We start from the raw sequence: 19,322 nt of genomic DNA on the forward strand, positions 1-19,322 counted from the left end.
AATGAAATGAAGGAACCCATTGTAGGTGCTATTTCAACCATTGATGGAATATAGAAAGGATTTGGGATGAAATTAACTCTAAGATTGCTGTGTTCTGTGTGATTCAAGCGGGTGTGTATTGAGCAGTTTTAAGATTACAGACATAATTGTGATAGTTCCTTTTTTACAAAATGGTTTTATCATTGTGGTTATATATAACCTAGTTATTGAATACAATGTTTTTGAAAGTGTTCATTTCTTTTAAAATAATCTTAGACATGGTTTACTTTTTGAAAATGTCATCTATTGTAAACATTTCTATCTTGGAAAAAAGTTATACATTCACATGGCTCGAACTTCAAAAAATATATAAAAGAATACTTCATTGAAAAGTTTCCCTTGACCACATTCCTCCAATATGTCTCCTTCACAGGGCAACCAATGTTGTTAGTTTTTTTTGTTGTTGTTAAGAAATATCATTTTAGAGTTATTTTAAGCATATTCAAATACATGTATAACCCTCCCCTTTTTCCTACACAAGTAGTAGCACACTGTACCTGTATGCTTCCTTATTCTTTTTTTAATATCTGCACAACATTTCATTGTATTGGTGTACCATAACTTGTCTTCCCTGTTGATGAATATTTAGGTAGTTTCCAAACTTTTACTATTGTAAACAATGCTAAGGTGAATAAACATATTGTATATACATTATTTTGCATGTGTAACAGGATTGCTGAATTTACTTTAAATTAATCACATCAAAGAAAGCACCACCTGTCACATTTTAAGGCAACAGGCTTTTGGACATGAATATAGAAAGTGCAGATTGAAATTTAAGGTTGTGTTGAGGCATTGAAAAGAAATAAAAACCTTACTTTGTTATCCTGTCTGGTATTTTGTCTTATTTTTTAAAAACTATTTTTGAGGCTTCTTTTTGAATACAATAATAGACAAAATATTTCAAGCTGCTATTTGTAAGTACTTTTCTGGCAGATAGCACGTTGTGGGGGCAGTCTTTATTCCCCATAGATGAAAAGCCACTTTTGATGTTATATTTTCTGTATCTTTCCTTATTTTCCATTGGATTTGGAAGTACTGGAGACATTTTGCAAGGCATAAGAAATTTGACCAGATAATGCGATATACACAGCTGGTAAATATCATCTTGAGTTGAAGTTGCAGGATTTAACATTTGTGTTATTTTATTGACTTATATTTCAGTAATTCTCATGTTTTCTGTATTTAACCAATGGTTCTTTACAGATATCAAATAAATGATATATGACTAAATATAAATCAGTTTAAAACCTTAGTACTGGCAAAGTCACCAGGCTGCTGTCTGTGGTCACCTGAATAGTTAACCAGCTGACTAGGTCATAAGCCGACCCCTCTTACACTGTAGTCATACGTGTTCCCTGGATATGCAGAAAGAGGTTCTCAAAAGTTCTGTTTTAAAAGTTAAAATATTTGAATAATTATTTTATTATTGACTTAAAAATTGAATATTATCTTATTGAACTTGAAGGGTTTGTATTCAGTAGTTAAGAAACACTGATATTGAGGAAAGTTAAGGAGGAAAAAGAATTAGGAGGTTGTAATCAGTGTCCCCTACATCTGCGTTTGGAAAAGTAATCATTACTTAAAGAAACTCTCTGGAATCTCTTCATGTTTATTTGTCATGTACAGTATTTTATATTAAATGCTTTGCACAGTACTATAGGAAGCCCGCTGTAAGTCATAATTTAATTATTATTGTCTAAAAATCCTTGTAGCAGCACATTCTAAGGCAGCTCTCTAGTGTCAGTGGGAGAGAGGAAGGGATATAACTTTTGTATCTGTCGCCTAAACTGTTAACTTAGTCACGTGCCCAGACTGAGAAATTGCCTGGTGTAGTGGTCAGGATACGGACTTCCAAGCACGGCCCCAGATGTACTGTCTGAGAGTCAGGAATGATTTATGATTAACTAATAGAGAAGGCACTTGGAAATTGGTGAGGACATCAGATAACAGAGGTATTGCAAAAGCAGTTTGAAGGAAGTGCCCAAATCATAGGCTTTGCGACCAAGTCACCCCTTGTAAAGATCCCACCACAAATCTAGTGCTATCTCAGTGGTTTCTCTTGTCCTTGAAATGCTAACCTAGACCTGACCTGGAGCTGCCGAATTTCAGATTAGAGAGACACTTTAATCTCTTCTAAGAAGCTGAGCTTGCTTCAAGCTTTATTAACTTAGTTCATGATTATCTAAAATAGTCTTAGTCCTGTTTACCATAGATAACTCTACTTCTGTTCTGAAACAGTGAAGCCAAATGTCATTGGGATCCAGGCCCATACTGCCAGTTGCCAGTAGGGTAACTCTACTTAGATGTACCATAGGCACCTCAAACCCAGCCGGCCTGTAACTGAATTCATCGTCTTGTCCCAGACCTGATCCTCTCTCTTTCATTCTTTCAATGTACTAGGCACTGAGTATCCCAAGATGAATAAAACCGGACATGTTCTCTGTCTTGGACATTAAGTGCAATGGGAATTCACGGAAGGCCTAAACTTCAAAAAACAGTTTTTTTTTAACACCTTAAAAAACTAAAAATAGAACTGCCATATGACCCAGCAATCCCACTACTGGGCATATACCCTGGGAAAGCCATAATTCAAAAAGAGTCATGTACCACAATGTTCATTGCAGCACTGTTTACAATTGCCAGGACATGGAAGCAACCTAAGTGTCCATCATCGGATGAATGGATAAAGAAGATGTGGCACATATATACAATGGAATATTACTCAGCCACAAGAAGGAACAAAATTGAGTTATTTGCAATGTGGTGAATGGACCTAGAGTCTGTCATACAGAGTGAAGTAAGTCAGAAAGAGAAAAACAAATGCCGGATGCTAATGCACATATATGGAATCTAAAAGAATGGTACTGACGAACCTAGTGGCAGAGCAGGAATAAAGATGCAGACATAGAGAACGGACTGGAGGACACAGCGGGGGAGAGGAAGCTGGGACGAAGTGAGAGAGTAGCATTGACATATATACACTACCAAATGTAAAATGGATGGCTAGTGGGAAGCAGCCACATAGCACAGGGAGATCAGCTCGGTGCTTTGTGATGACCTAGAGGGGTGGGATAGGGAGGGTGGGAGAGATATGGGGACATATGTATACTTATAGCTGATTCACTTTATTGTACAACAGAAACTAACACAACATTGTAAAGCAATTATACTCCAATAAAGATTAAAAAAAAAAGTTTATCCTTGTTTGTAGACTGGATTGGAGTGAGTCGAGGAGAGTGGTGAGGAGAGTGATTGAGGCCATTGGAGAAATCAAGGAGTGAGGTGATGGTGGCATGCACCAGAGTGGCGACAGTGGCGATAGAAGTGGTGGATAGATGAACCAAATTTTGGAATTAGAATCAGTGGCACTTGGTGATGGACTGAATGGTGGGGGCGTGCTCTGGAGATCCCATGTCAAAGGTGATTCCCAGGTTTCTGGCTCAAACAGTAGCATCAGCCTGGTGCCACATACTGAGATACGAAACCCTACACTGGAGAACAGGTTGGGGAGCAGCAGCAAGAGTTCAATTTTGAGAATTATTAGACTTGAAGTATCTTTAGGAGAGTCAACTGTCTCTTGTACGTTTCCTCTTATCAATGACATTAATTCTCTTCATGCAGGCTAGAAGCCCAGAAGTTATCCATGATTCTTTTTCCTCACTCTCTACATTCAGTAAGTCGTGAACTCTTGTCAATTCTGTACTTCTTTAGAGTTTTCTGGACTCTTTTCTCCCCTTTCTCCATCATTAGTGATTATTTTAAGCATTGGTCATTTTCCCCTGGACTATTGCGCTAGCTTCCTAATAATCTCCATCTCCTGTTATCCTCTCTTTAGTCCAAAGTTTTCCACACCTTCTTCTGCCAGAGCACAAAGGGCTCTTCTGTGGTGGGGGGTAGAGGGACATTGTCCAGGCTCCTCCACCACTGTTTCAACCAGAAGAGCTTTGCTTTTTTTTTTTTTTTTGTGGTACGCGGGCCTCTGGCTGTTATGGCCTCTCCCGTTGCGGAGCACAGGCTCCGGACGCGCGGGCTCAGCGGCCATGGCTCACGGGCCCGGCCGCTCCACGGCACGTGGGATCCTCCCGGACCGGGCACGAACCCGTGTCCCTTGCATCGGCAGGCGGACTCTCAACCACTGCGCCACCAGGGAAGCCCGAGCTTTGCTTTTTTTACATCTTGGGTTTCTGTGTAAAATTTCATTTGAAGACGCATTAAAAATAACATAGGTCAATAAAAACTGGAAAACCTCTTTCCCTAGTGAATCTTCATCCTGCAAACAGTTACGTGGATGATATTTCTAAAATGGATCCGATCGTTTCATTCACTGCTTAAAACCTTTCAATGCCTCACTATTACCTTTAGGGTGAGGTTTAAAATTTGTAGCATATCCACAAGATCTTTCGTGATCTGGCTTAATTTCCCCAACTCATCTTCTAACATTCTAGTCTCACCCTTATTTGTTCCCCAGTTTCTTTCAGTCCCCCAAGCCTATTTGCCTTGATTCTGGTTTGCTTCCCTTCCTCCATCCCCTTTGCCACACCATTCCCTTTTACCAGTTCTTTGAAGCCCTGCTCAGGTGTTGTCATTCCTATGAGACATTTGTGGGTCATCTCTAGACAAAGTTAATTACTCTCTTCTCTGTACCATTTCCCTGCCCCCATACTTATACTAGTTTGCATACAGAGCACTGAACTTGAATCATGTGCTTACATGTCTGTCTTAGACTTAAGAGGCCATGAACTCCTTGGGCGTTGGGCCCACTGTATCTTTTGTCTGTGTGTTGTAAACCTAGTCCTGGCCTATGGTGGACTTCAGTCAGTGTTTGTTGAAGCAAATGGAGCCAAAATTGGCAGCAAGTGCTGCTAGGTTTTGTTAATTCTTAGAGATTCAAGGTGTTTGGAATATAAATATTGCGTCCTTTGGTGCCCCCAGAGCCAGTCCAATTCTAGACCAATGCTTGGGATATGAATGCATGTTGATATGAGAATAATTGTTCTACTTCAAATATGTCTGGCCCCATCTGATATCAAGTAGCTTGCAGGATGGCTTTTAGGAGTGCATAAAGATGTGCGGTTTGGCACAATTTAAAAAAAGCTTTATTGAGATATAATTTACATACCATAACACCCACCCATCTATACAGCAGTTTTCAGTATGCAGATTTGTGCATCCATCACTGTAATGCAATTTTAGAACATTTTCAGCCCTCCAGAAGGAAAGCTTGTGCGCATTAATGGTCACTCTCTGCTCTCTCCCACCCCCTTCTAGTACTGGGCACCCTGTAGACTATTTTCTGCCTTTGTAGAGTTGCCTATATGGTCTTTTATTACTAGATTCTTTCACTTAGCATAGTGTTTTTGAGGTTCATTCATGTTTTAGCATGTATCAGTACTTCATTCCTTTTGTTTAATGCTGAATAATGTTATATGTGTGGGTGGACAAATTTCTATTTATCCATTCATCATTTGGTGGACATTTGGATTGTTTCTACTTTTTGGCTTTCATAAAATACTGCTGTGAAAATTTATGGACAGGTTTTGTGTGGACATAACGTTTTCATTTTTCTTGCATATATACCCAGAAGTAAAAATTGCTGGACCTTGTGGCACGTCTCTGTTTAACTGCCAAACTATTTTCCAAAGTGGTTGCACCATTTTACGTTCTCCCCAGCAGTGTGTGAGGGTTTTAGCTTCGCCTCCTCACCAATACTTGTTACTGTCTTTTTATTGTAGCCATTCTAGTGGGTTTGAAGTGGTTTCTCATTTTCCTAATAACTAATAATGCTAGGAATATTTTCATGTGCTTATTGGCCATTTCTATGTTTTCTTTGGAGAAATGTGTTATTCAAACCCTTTGTCATTCTTTTTTTTTTTTTTTTTTTTTTGCGGTACATGGGCCTCTCCCTGTTGTGGCCTCTCCCGTTGCGGAGCACAGGCTCCGGACGCGCAGGCTCAGCGGCCATGGCTCATGGGCCCAGCCGCTCCGCTGCATGTGGGATCTTCCCGGACCGGAGCACGAACCCGTGTCCTCTGCATTGGCAGGTGCACTCTCAACCACTGCACCACCAGGGAAGCCCTGTCATTCTTTAATTGGGTTTTTTTTTTTTGTCTTTTTATTATTAAATTTTAAGTTTCTTTGTAGATGCTGGATGCAAGTCCCTTATCAGACATATGATTTATAAATATTTTCTCTCCTTCTGTTGGTTGCCTTTTCACTTTATTGGTGGTGTCATTTGAAGCACAGACATTTTAAATTTTGATCAAGTTTAGTTAGCAAGTCTTCCCTTTTTTGCTTGTGCTTTTAGTACATATCTAAGAAATCATGGCTTAACTCTGGTGCAATTTCTTCAACTTCTCTTTTTCCACTGAACTTTTTTCTTCAATCCCAAAGTGGCTATGGAATCCTTGTCATTTATCTGAGAGCCTGTGACTTGTTACAGCCCCAGGATCAGTTTCACAAAGCCAGGTGCATAAATCAGATAGGCCAAAATTGCATGCGTGCTTGGAGGTGGTGGTGAGGATGGTAACTGTTTGTCTTGCCAGTCTGGAAGAGGTATTTGCTAGAATCTGTTAATGGTGAATAAAAGCTTTTTAAATGTAGATCCAAATAGTGTATAAACAGGCTTTGCGCTCTTTTACTAAATGTTTGAGGAATACCATCTAAGTTAACTACGTGCTGGAATCTTAGATTGTGGTTTACACTTGTACGTATGTAGTAAGAGATTTACAAAAGGGGAGTATTTGGGTGAAACCTCCCAGTGTAGGTTGACCACTGGGAGACGCATAACATCCAGACTCAGGCCTGCTATGTGAAATTTTTCAACATGCGAATAACCCTAGTAGTCTTTATTTTTTATTTGACATTTTGAAATACGGGTTGTTTGTGATGATTCTGGTACAATTCCCTGCTCTTCCTCTTAGTGCCAGTTTAAGAAATTGCTAATTGTCCATTCTTGCTGGAAAGTACTGATTTCCATTTGAATATAACAGTCTTTTTGCTGAAACTTTCCTGTGGTTGATTCGAGCAAATACAAGAAGCCTTCTGTTTGTGGACTGAATGTTCAGCCAGCCATGACGTGGCCACTATTCTCAATGAAGCTTATTCATCACTTTCCGTGCTGGTGCATTATACGGGCCTTGCTGAGGATCCTGGGGACTTTGAATGGAGAGCTTCTCCTCTGCTTACCTCCATACACTGTCAGTATTAAGGGATTCTGTTCTTGATCTTTTCCAGACCTTGTGGATAATTAGATCTTTTTGTTTTCCGTTGATTCCCAATAGTGTCTTGCAGATGACAGGCGCTGATTGAGAATTTGTTCTTTTTCTAAGAACGGAATGGCAATTAATGCTCTTAGGAGAAAGTTTTTTGTTTTCTTCTCCTATACATGAACAATTTATCTTCGATCCAATGTCATTTTACACAGGCATAGGCGATATTATGTTTTTGTAAAATAAAATAAAATGAAATGGCTGTTGATGATGTTAGATTCAAGGCTTATTACTCTTTAGGTAAATTAAACTTTTTAATATTTAATCTTGTATACTTGTTGAATAATTAGATTAAGTTTACAGGTTAATTGCTGAATTTCATTTATATAGGTAGAGCTGTAGAGATACAATAGTGGTTATTTGTTCCAGTTCATGACTAGAAGGCAGTCAAAGTTGTTATAAAACTAAGCCTATTATATACTTTGGTAAAATCATGTGCCCTGAAACACAGCAGGCACTTATTATGAGAGCCTGGTCAGACACCGTCAGACCACCATATCATGGCTCTTCAGCCTGTTTCACAACAGTACTGTTATGATAAGCAGTGTTCCCTGTGTGTGTTAGTTATGGCCATTGGGGGTATAAATATCCATGATAGAATAATATTTGAATTGTTTTTGACTACATCTAACACAAGCTTATTTTTTTTTCACAATATTTCATGAAAATGGTATATGCTTGCTCTACATTCCGCACTCCTGTTGCTTTCTCTCAGGAGTCACTGAGTTTCAGGGACTCACTAAGCCTGTGACCTCTATTCTAAGAAAAAGCCTAGCTCTGGATCTCAGTGGAGTTTACACTGTGTGTGGGAGGGCTGCACTTTCCCTGAAGACTGGGTCCTTCCAGAGGAGCTGGCTGGCTCAACAATTTTCATTTCAGGGACTCAGACTTGCCCTGGGGACATTTCAGGAAATACGAATTTCTTCCAGCCAAGGGACCCTCCCTCCCCACTTACCACCACCACACACACACACGTACACACACACACACACACACCCCATACCCTTTAGAGATTCCTTGAACCCATAGAATTCTCTTGATTGAAAGTGAGTCTTGGTTTGTTACTTACTGAGGTAAGCACCTCAGACCTTCTGTGGTCCAGAACTAACTTCTGGGGAGTCTCAGGAGACCCTAGAATTGCCCTGGGACTAACAGTGAGGTACCTCCTCTTATTCCCCTTTGTAGCTCCTGTAGTATCTACAATACTGCTCTGTTCATAGAATGTGCAAAATAAATGTGTTGGCTACAACTCTTCTTTTTTTTTTTTTATGAAAGCTTCTTTCTTTATTTTATTTTTGGCTGTGTTGGGTCTTCGTTTCTGCGCGAGGGCTTTCTCTAGTTGTGGCGAGCGGGAGCCACTCTTCATTGCGATGCGCGGGCCTCTCACTATCGCGGCCTCTCTTGTTGCGTAGCACAGGCTCCAGACGCACAGGCTCAGTAGTTGTGGCCCACGGGCCTAGTCGCTCCGCGGCATTTGGGGTCTTCCCAGACCGGGGCTCGAACCCGTGTCCCCTGCATTGGCAGGCAGATTCTCAACCACTGCACCACCAAGGAAGCCTCAGCTACAACTTCTTCTCCACTGATACATGTGAATCTATTTAGATTATTTAAGCCCAATATCATTCTAGAATTTCACATTTCACCCCAGATACCTCCCCTGTTTCTTGGCAACACACGCACTGTTCTTGTGTTTACTGAACTTTCACATTTTCATTCCAGAATTTCCCATTTTATCCCAGTATCTCTCCTGTCTCTCAGTAATACACTCACTCCTCATTCTTATACTTACCGATTTCTCCCTAGTTTAATCACTTACTAAGTGAACAACTGTCTGATTACAGATTCTGACCCATATTGATAAGCAAGGAATATTATGCATATTACACCTTTAAAAAATTTTCTCTAATGATACAGGTGTGCTCCAGGATGACAATTATGAACCTCAAGGTTATGTAATTTTCATAAGTTTTAGGTTGTCCACATTATCTCTCTAGGTAGCCCACAAACAGATGAAGACTTGGCTTAAAAACAACTCTTCCCACAGAGAAATAGGATGTGACTCTAAATTCCTTGATTTCTCTGTTTTAATTCTGATCTAAACTTATATGTAATAGTTGATAATTATTTATTCATTTGAGTAGGATCTGTGATATAAGACAAGTGATTTTTTTTTCTTGAAAATAGTTTGTTCTGATTGCAACAGGTCAACATATTCTAGGTGGATTATGCTGAATAAAAACTCCATATTGTCTCTTCTTAAAAAAATAAAATAAAAAAATGAAACATTTCTGTAAGTCATTCTCTCTTGCCTGTTTTCCTTGACATATGCAGGTTTCTTCACTTTCCACCTAGATTATTTTCCAGTATGTTCATAACTGGTCTCTATCTCTCCCTGTTCTCTCTCCCTTCAAATCTGCCTACTGTACTTCTGAAAGAATACCTTTATGAAAATATAAACACGTCCTTCTCCTGGTTATAAAAATGGTCAGTGATTCCCTCTTGCGTTTTGGGTAGAGCCCAAAGCCTAAACTATAAAGTCATACAAGTTTCTTTGAATCTTTGTAGCTTAACTTTCTGCACTTTTACTGTTTATTACTTTGCCTCAAAGTCTGTGCTGTAAACATACCATCTACTTTTATGACCCCCAGGCTTTTGCAGATGCTCTTCCTCTGCCTGAGATGCCTTTCACGTCTCACTATGTCTGATGTATCCTTTGCAGCTCAAAGGTTATCTCCTCTCTGGAGCCTCTCTGAACACGCCATTTGTCTTCGTCTGTGCTCATACAGTATTGTATTATATATAGTACTTCTGTTATATCACTTTATTGCTTTGTGTACCAATACTTTTGTAAAATGTAATAAAAATGAAATAGAAAAATGAGGTGTAAAGAAGACATAGAAAATAGAAACCTCATTTTAAAATTATTAGATTCAGCAGCCCTAAAATTACTAGGTTTCTAAATGTTTATGCTCAGTTTTGAACTTAACTATGTTTTTATGGACCAACAGCAAACAATTCACAGGTCGTCACTGGTCCACAGGTCACAGTTTGAGTAGCACTAGTTTTATAACATTTATCAAACAGTTTTACAGTTATTTGCATGCATATTTGCTTTCCTGACTAGACTGGGGTTGTGTCTTTTTTATCTTGTGTTTTCCTTTATCTGGCTTCTCATCCTTTGTCCCCTAACCTCCCCCCCCCGACACCCCGGTCATCCCCTCCCCCCCAAAACCAGGTCTTAAAATAGTACGTGACAGAGTTAATCAGTGAATGTTCATTGAAGGATTTAAGTATAGCCGTGGTCTCATTACCGTATAATCACAACTGACTTGCATTTCAGTTTGCAAAGTCACATGGGTAGAGCTTTGTGTTAGTTCATACGGGTATTGCTTTGAACTTCATGATGCCATAGTGAAGTACTGTTGGGGAAGGGGCTTGCTGACTCAGTCTGAAGTAGATTCACTTATGTTGTACTCTGCCTAATTTCAGTAGTCTCTGAGAAATCTTGCATGCAACACACGTCCACATTCTTAGCACAAGTGATAAAATAGCTCTCTGCTGTAGGGGAGGAGCAGAGAACTAGTAACACCACTGAAGCAACTTTTTAGCAAATACTTGTTTTGAGGAGAATGTTTGTTGCCAGTTACAAATGAAATGCTTTTAATTTTTCTGGTTTTACTGACACACTACACGCAGATGCCAGGTCTCCCACCCTTGGGGACATCCAGCCCTCACACCCCTCCTTCCATCCTCATTCACAGTTCATTACTCAGTTTAGAATCTGCATTTTTGAAAGTTGTAGTTATCCAGCTTCAGAAGCTTAGAACTTGTCCCATATCTGTGATCTTGGAACAGTGTTCTGCTATGGTGGAAAGCAGTGGAAATCTGAGTTCCAGCCCAGGCTTTTCTGATAGTTGACTGCATGACTCTGGGCAAGTCATACTCCCCTTATAACTTGAGTCCTCATTGGAAAATCCAGACTAGATGATTTATAGGGTTGTTTTTTAACTCTCCCCTTTGGTCCCTGTGGGAGTCGACGTTTGCCTGCTTTGATTTTGGTCATTTAACTCTGGCTGGTGATCTTCATATACTGTCATGTACATCGTGTGCCAGCAGTTACCATATTATATTGACATTCTCGCCCTATTAATGTTGGTTGACTTGTTAAGCTGAACTCTGTCCTTTGTTTTTGCTACAGAGCTTTGTTTAGCACTCTGCCTACCGGGGAACAAACCTTGCATCAGTTGCATATTTGATATCCAACTAATATATTACAGAACTGTTTCAGGTTGTGGACGTCATGAAGCCCAGTTGGAGAGATGCTGATCAGTCCCACGACTGTGTAAAGCAGGTGAGAGTTGTGGTTATTCATTCACTGTTCTCCTCTGGAGGGTCTCATTGATTATTAGCTTGATGGAGGATCTGAGTTGGTAGTCCTCTGTCTGGGCCTTCTTGGCCTCGGGCAGCTGAGAGAAAGATGTGAGTTCTCTGCCCACAGACTGTCCAGCCCTGTGGGGCAGCCTGCCAAGAGTCTCAAGTCACATGCCCAGGGAGTTGCTGCTACATTTTTTCTTCCTTGTCTTTTTCAAGGCTGCTGTTGTTGGGCTCTGTGCCTGGTGTCCCTGAATTGTAGCTCTTTTAATTCTCTGGGTGGTGAACTCCAAACATCGTTGAGCAGCCGGTGCAATCTTTATTGGGGCTGGATTACCTCCACCGAGTAGACCAAGCGTGTTTTTATAATATCACCAGGCAAGACTTGCAGCTGTGACCCGTACACTGAGCCCACAGTCCTCAGTCCCCACAGTGTGCCCCTGAATATCCCCATGCCGGGGTGTGCAGGGCTGTGGTGTGAGCTGTAGCTTGTCCTCACCCGCTTCTCTAGGTAGGTATTCCATTGCTCATTCCATTTGCAGAGCTGAGCCCTGAGCCTCTTTGTAAGATCTTTTATACACCAAAGTGCTCAGACGCCACGAGGAAGGTTAGTACTTGGAGTTGTATTGCAGTGGTGGTGACGGATTAAAACTGAGCCCCTACACACGTTTTCCTAGGCTACGGGTTTGTGAAATGGTTCACAAGTTTAGAAGTTTAGTAGATGGATATCTAGTGGAATGAAACTAATTAAGTTTATTGCACCACTAGCCTTAACTTTCCTCAACGTGGTGTTCTAAGTAACAGCCGTGGTTTTAGGATGATCCCATTACCGTGAGTCACCTATTCTGCTGAGAAATATGGAGAAGAGACTGTGAGTCTGGAGAACTTAGAAAATTTTCTTTTCTTCTTCTTTGTGTGGCCTTTTCTTTCCATTTAATTTCTGTGTTCTCTCTCTTATGTGAGAGGCACTAACGAATTCATGTAAAACCTGTATTTTAATGTTGACCCATCTGCTTTCCAGTTGTTTAGCCTTGGGAGAATTTATTATCCTCTCTGAGCTATAGTTTCCTTCCTAGTAAAAACAAGATACTGCCACTACTATTTTAAACATTAAGCATCATGTGAAGGTGTGTACCTGGTGTGGTACCCGGCTGACCTACGGAAGGATGATAAAGGATCCTTGCCATTTTCCTGTTACATTGAGCATACACAATATTTCTTACTATAAATCCCTCATTTGTACCTGTAGTGAAAATGTTACAAATGGCATCAAGTAGAAATCGAGGCACGTAATGAAAAAAGTTTAGTGAACGTTTCTTGGGCACCAGGCACTGTGAGTGGAGGAGAAGACAGCTTCCCTGAGCTGTTGGCAGTCTCACGGGTAATACAGGGAAGCAAGCGGTGTTTGCAGAGGGTGTGATGGGTGCTGTGGCGGTGCGGCTGGTGTGCTCTGCAACTGTGGAAGCAGGCCACTCGCTTCTAAGGCGAGAGGAGCAGAAGGGATGGCAGAAAGTCAGGGGAGAGTTCCTGGAGGAATGGGGTTTTGAACTGTGGCTTGTTGAAGAGAGGAAGGAGGTTCCAGGCTGAGGGAACTACACGCAAAAGACCAAAAAGTGTAAAGTAGCGTGGGGCGTGCAGCGCAAGTCGTTCAGGCTGGCTTCATTGTAGCGATGTGTGACACGGCCAGTGCTGGACGGTGGAGCTGCTGATGACCGGCCCATGGAAGGCCTTTCTGTCATGCTGAGAAACTTGGTTTGTCTCTTGGGGAGAACGGGCTCGTCATCGCAAGGCTCTCTTCTGAGGTGTGGCATGATCAAATTTGCATTTTAGAAGCGTCCATCTGGTGCGAGGGCATGGAATCTGTTGGTGGGAGACAAGGTGAGGAGAAGGGGGGACATATGCTAAGAGGCTGGTGCAGGGGTTCAGAGGAGAGACGAAGATGGCAGAAGGGATGAAGAGGAGGACACCAACTGAGAGTAACTGAGGAGGTAAGAATCTGCGACTCCTTCATCTTGAAGAATGAAAAAGCATCTGGGGGAATCTCCTAGGTTCTTGTCTTGGCTGCATAGGAATGGAGAATAATAGAGGAGGAAGGTCAGGTTTTGGAAGAAGATGATAAATTCAGTTTCGGATAAATCGAACGGGTGCTGCTTGTGGAATGTGATCCAAGGGAAGGGAAAACCAGGAAGCAATTTGATACATGGGTCTAGGGCTTAAGGGAGGTCAGAGCCAGAAATGTAGCTTTTCACCTTGATCGATAATAACGACATAGGAAACAATAAGTAAAATGGTCGCTTTGTCCTTGCACTGTGACAGAAGGACAGACATTTATAATATATCACAAATGAAGCTGTCATTAAAAATGTCCAATAGATCCCCCTCCCCTCCTACCTCAGTTCTCTCCTTAGTAGAGATAGGATATTGCTATTTCCCCTTTCTCTCTCAACCCCCATAGGGCCTTTTGGTTTGAAATACTGCTTTGAAATTAAATAAGGTTGAATTTTGAAGGGTCTTAAATTTTAATATGATACTTTCCATAACTCTAAGCTGCATTTTAATGGGGCTTAGCATAACTTCTGATGCCTCTGGGAGTGCTTCTTAGTAATTTATTATTATTATTATTTTATCATTAGCTCTTAGACAGAAGTTGAGAGAAAATTATTAGAACAATCAGGATGTATTCCCTAGGCTGTGAAAGAGATAAGTGTAAGGTCTCGGCTACAGTGGCTTTTTGTCTTCTCACTCGGCACACCCTGGCTTCTGTCTCCTGGGGGCTCTGCAGTTTTAGATCAGCATCAAGTTGTCACTGAGTGGCAGCGTTCAGTGACAGAGTTCTTACAGGTCAGAATTTTTTGGATAATCTTCCACATCCTCACCTTTCCTCCTACCATTCTCTCTTCTTTTTTTCTTATTTCAGCGGACCTTAGGAAATCATATTCTTGGATGTTCTCATTCTATTCCTTTGTGGGCTATACGTGTTTTCCTTAATTTTCCTCTTGTCAGTATTGAGGTTTATGATAACCTGTCCTTTTCTATCTTCTTCCACTTGAATATGCATAGAAAATCAGCCGTGCTCTTCTGGCATCCTTAAAATTATAGCTTTGCCTGTTTTTTATTTTTCTTTCTCTCTCTCCTACTATCCATTGAGATGACAAATATTCTAGGTTCAATCACTGCCACCTCTCCCACACCCACGCTCCAAATATACCTGTTAAACCTCTGTATTGCTCTAGCGACATGACCAACCACGCTTGCCTTAAATACTTCTTATACTGGGAAGTTTGCTGTCTCGTATGACTTATTTCATTTTCAGCAGCTTCAGTTGTCAAAAGGCTTTCTTTATGATATAAACACGTGCTACTGTGATATGTTAAACAATGTACTTTCTGTTTCTGGTATTTTCTGCTGCCCTCTGTCAGTTTTACTTTTTCTGGTTAGCAGTGGGGGAAGAGACACCTCAGCAGAATGCAGAGAAGAGGCAAGTGTCTGGTTTTTGAATTTCAGAAATTACAAAGCCTGGGTCTGACTATAAAACTAAATTTGGAAAAGTCAGGAAAAAAGATGTTGTAGACAAGTTGAGGGAGAGTCAGATAGGGAGTTGAGAGAGCCCAGATATCGGCCTTGTGCTTGAGAGAACCTCTAGGAAGGTTTGATGAATTCTAGAGGAGAGTGAACTTCTCCGTAAACCTCACAGCAAAACTGCAAAGATTAAGTTTCTGCCTCTCAGCTCAGTGGGGGCTCACAATGAAAATTAAGTTTAGTTACTGAAGAAATGAAGAGAATGAAGTTACATTTCTTGCCCATCTGATTTGTAGGCTGAGATTTGTCTGTGTTATTTCTATATTGAAAACCAGTGAGACGTAGTGGAAAATTGCACAGGCTTGGAAGCCAGATTAATTTGGGTTTAAATCTTAGCTCTGCATAATATCCTAGTCAAGTTACTTAATCTCCCTGAGTCTGGTTTTTTGCTTTTCATTTGTGTAACTGGAATAATAATACCCACTTTGTGGGAGTGTTTTGATGCTTAGATGAGAGGTACATACAGTCTCTAGAATGGTGTCTGGCTTATAATAGGCATTCAGAAATAACTCTCTCACTTAATTTTTTGTCTCAGTACTGCTTCTTATTTTGTCCTCTTAAGACTTAATAGAATATATCTAAATACTTCTTTCATATGATAGGCTTATAAATATTTGAAGACCAATATCCTCAACAGTGCCTAGCACTGTGTCTTGCATATTTGAGAAGCAGTGTGACGTAATGTATCCTGGAGCCCGTTGCTTGGATTTGAATCCCAGCTAGGCCTCTTACTAGCTTGGGTAAGTTACTTAACTTTCTTTGGACCTCAATTTCCTTGTTTGTAAAATGGGGTAATAATAATAATACCTATCTAGAGGTAGTTGTGGATATTAAAGATGTTAACACATATAAAGACTTCCAGACACACGGTAGTTCATCAGGCATAGAGTAAGTGCCTCATGGTGATAGAGACAATGCTACGTGATCACCCAGTCCTGTTTTATTTTCCTCTTTAGAGCCAGGTCCTGGCTGCTTTTTCTTTCCTTCCTTGTGGGTTAGCTTGGGACCATGTATTTATTCTAAACAGTAAATTATAAGTGGAGGCGACAGGTGTCATTTATGAGCCAAAGCACTTTGCCACATGGATTGTAGAGACCCTCATGTGGATTGTAGAGACCTTCATATGATGGTTTCACAAGGTCATACTGGACTGAGTCCCTGAGTCACCATTTAGTAGAGAGCTTCTGGATCCCTAGAGGACACTGTGTGAGCAAGAAATAAACTTTGTTTAAAGCTGCTGAGATTTCAGAGTTAATTTGTTACTGAGGCACAATGTAGCCTATGAGGATTAATGTAATATGGCTGTTATGATTGTTGACTAGTTGAATACCAAATGAAAGAAACTGTTGAGTCAATTTTAGCAGAGTCCTTTTCAGTGAAGGTATTAAGGAGAGAGGAAGGGATTTTTTTAAGGAAACAGACGGGGTTGAGACAGGGACATTAATTTTCCTTTTTGAAAGAGGTTTCATGTAAGTTTATGACTGGGTGATAGAATTCTTTGCCCTTCTTTTTCTTGCCCCATATCCTATAATAGAAATCTGCTTGTTTTAAAGCTTCTTGTATCTTGTTAAACTTCAAACTTGTATCTTGTTAAACTTGTGTTCTGGAGTGGTAATTGATAATTTTATTAGTGAATGAGTTTATCAGATACCATTTGACAGCATTGACAATAGCATGAAAGGAGTTTGAAAAGATAGCTCCAAGGTTAGAGCCAGTTGTTACCGTTAGCTAGAAAAAAAATTGGGAAAGCAAACTTATTTTTAAGGAGAAGATGGTGACTTCACTTTTGGACATTGAGTTTAAAGAGTATTAACATGGTGGTTGGAAGTTTGACACTCCATCTCTTGTGAAAAGCTGGGCTAACAGTGGTTTAGATGGAGACTTTCTGTTGTTAGGCTCAAATAAGCCCAGTCCCCCAATTTTGTATTTGATAGAGCACATCTTTGAGATTTTAGAACAGGTTTGTGGAAGTATACGATTTATTATATAAACTTCGGACAGACTTTCTATGAGCGCACCTTTTGTTCATCGGGGGTACAAACTTATCTGTTATTTGTAGTCACAGAAACCTACATGAAATGAGTGAATTATTTTTTTAAGGACAGGTACTACTGAAGAAAATAGAAAAGTGGAATGGCACTTAAAAATATACATTTGGCTCTGTGAACAAAATGATTTTTTGATTTTTTTTGTTTACTTTTTCTTTTTCAAGGCAAAGTTTCTTCAATAAAAGGATGAGAGAGGAGAATTTCTTCTCTGTCAAATTTAATCTGTAGCCATCTGCTGCTGTATCTCATTATGTTCTTCATGTAATTAGAGCAATTAGGCTGAGGCTTGCACTATATATTGGTCTTGGAAAGAGAGTTGAGCTGTTTGCAGGCTTATTTTGAGAGACTGGAGATTAACGGCCTAATCTTTTAGGTAAACTGATGGAAACCGAGAAATGTTTAAGCTACTAAAAGAAGAAGGCAGTTTTTTCTCTTCTCTGTAATGTTGCTTTCCTATCACCATGGTGACTGGGTATCTTGACAAATATGTTTTTAATGAGATGAACTCAAAAGGTAATAGAGAAGAAAGGTTGTAGAAGAAAGAGAGAAGGGCTCTGTGGAGTGGTGATTGTGGTGGAAACCTCTCTCCAAAATTTTGACACTGAGCTGCTTGGAAGGCAGGAATGGAGAAAAGGAGAAGGAGAATTGAAAGGAGACAGCGTTGATTAGAGATGTACAGAACTCTCTTTTGGGGAGCCAGTCACTTGAATTTGGTTTGTGTACTGAAGAAGGGCAAGGGGGTTAGGTACTGTAACAAAGATGTGCTAAACTATTGTGGGATCCCTCGGATAGGACCGCAGTGCCACTCTGCACAACCAGCTAGGATTAGTGTGCCATTCCACATCCTGGAAGGGACTTCTCGTGAGGGCTGACAGCTCTTCCTTCCTGCTCTGTCTCCCTCTTTGCCCTTATCTTCATTTCAGTTGCCAATACACTAGTGGTGATTCTCATCACCAATAACTGAACTGTTGCATTATTTTCCAACTGATCTTTATCAAGTCATTATCTACTCCAATTCAACCTACCTGAGGCCACCAAATGCATTTTTATGAAACATCACTTCATTTTCGTCTCTCTTTTAATTCACGTGTTTTCCGCATTGCCCGCAATGCCACACTTCTTACCCTGGCATTCAAGGTCCCCTGAAAGGTTACTGACCCACGTTATCACCCATAGCTCTTCTCCATGAACCCTACTATTTCCAGCTAGTCTAGTGTCTTCCCTGTCTTAAGAATGTTTCATGTTCACGTCCACTGCTGCATCTCTGCACACGCTATTGCTGTTTTCTGAAAACCTCTTTATTTCTCTAAGTTCTAAATCCTTCAAGGTCTACCTCAGTACTTAACTATCCTAATTATTTTCTACCACTATTGTCTCTTACATTTTTATTGAATAGTCCTTACAGTGCTCAGAATAGTTGTTTATAACATGATAGATGCCGAAAAGTTGGTGGTGATTGAACCATAGACCTTTAGATGTGGAAGAACTTTAGAGATCAAGATGGCCCATCTTGTTCTTAATTTCAAGCAGCTGTGGCACTGAGTCTATCAGCTTAAAGAAATGAGTTGGGTCTTTACTGCATTTCTTCGTTTAATCTTCTGTCAGAGCCCTGGTGTCATTGAACGGTTGACAGAGACAACCATTTTCTCCCGTTTTAAGGGGATTTATCCTGGATGCACTGAGTGTGTTTAGCGTCTGGGTGCGTGCCCAGGGCTGTGTGCATGGAACACTTAATTCTAGGGGCTGTCCGTGCTCCACTCTATTCAGATCAGAACTTATTTATGTGTGCCAGGCCACTGCTGAGCTTGGCACATGGTGGTGGGCAGGAGAGGCCTGCTGGTCTCTGTGCATATGACAAGTTCTGCTCCTGCTGGGCGGGGCATATGCCCGGGTGAGAGAGCAGCAGAGGGGCAAAACACTGGGAGGGAGAGACTGGGAGTGAGTGCTAAGAGCAGAAAGAAAAGGAGATATTAAAAATGGAGGGGATTGGTATCCACATTCCTAGTGGAAACAG

General features: G+C 40.6%; 1 protein-coding gene across 4 annotated transcripts in view; it reads left to right on the forward strand.

Moving 5' to 3' along the window:
* The window catches only part of IGSF11 (immunoglobulin superfamily member 11), a 189,113-nt gene that overhangs the window by 78,297 nt on the left and 91,494 nt on the right, over nt 1-19,322 (forward strand). Inside the window, exon 2 of one of the 4 annotated variants that reach the window (XM_067738824.1) lies at nt 11,599-11,661. The exons of the other annotated variants lie outside the window; for them this stretch is intronic. The gene's annotated coding sequence lies outside the window, so the exon portion shown is untranslated. The remainder of the gene's footprint in view (nt 1-11,598; nt 11,662-19,322) is intronic. 4 annotated transcript variants of the gene reach the window in all.

Source organism: Pseudorca crassidens, chromosome 5, assembly GCF_039906515.1.
Source record: "Pseudorca crassidens isolate mPseCra1 chromosome 5, mPseCra1.hap1, whole genome shotgun sequence".
NCBI lineage: Eukaryota > Metazoa > Chordata > Mammalia > Artiodactyla > Delphinidae > Pseudorca > Pseudorca crassidens.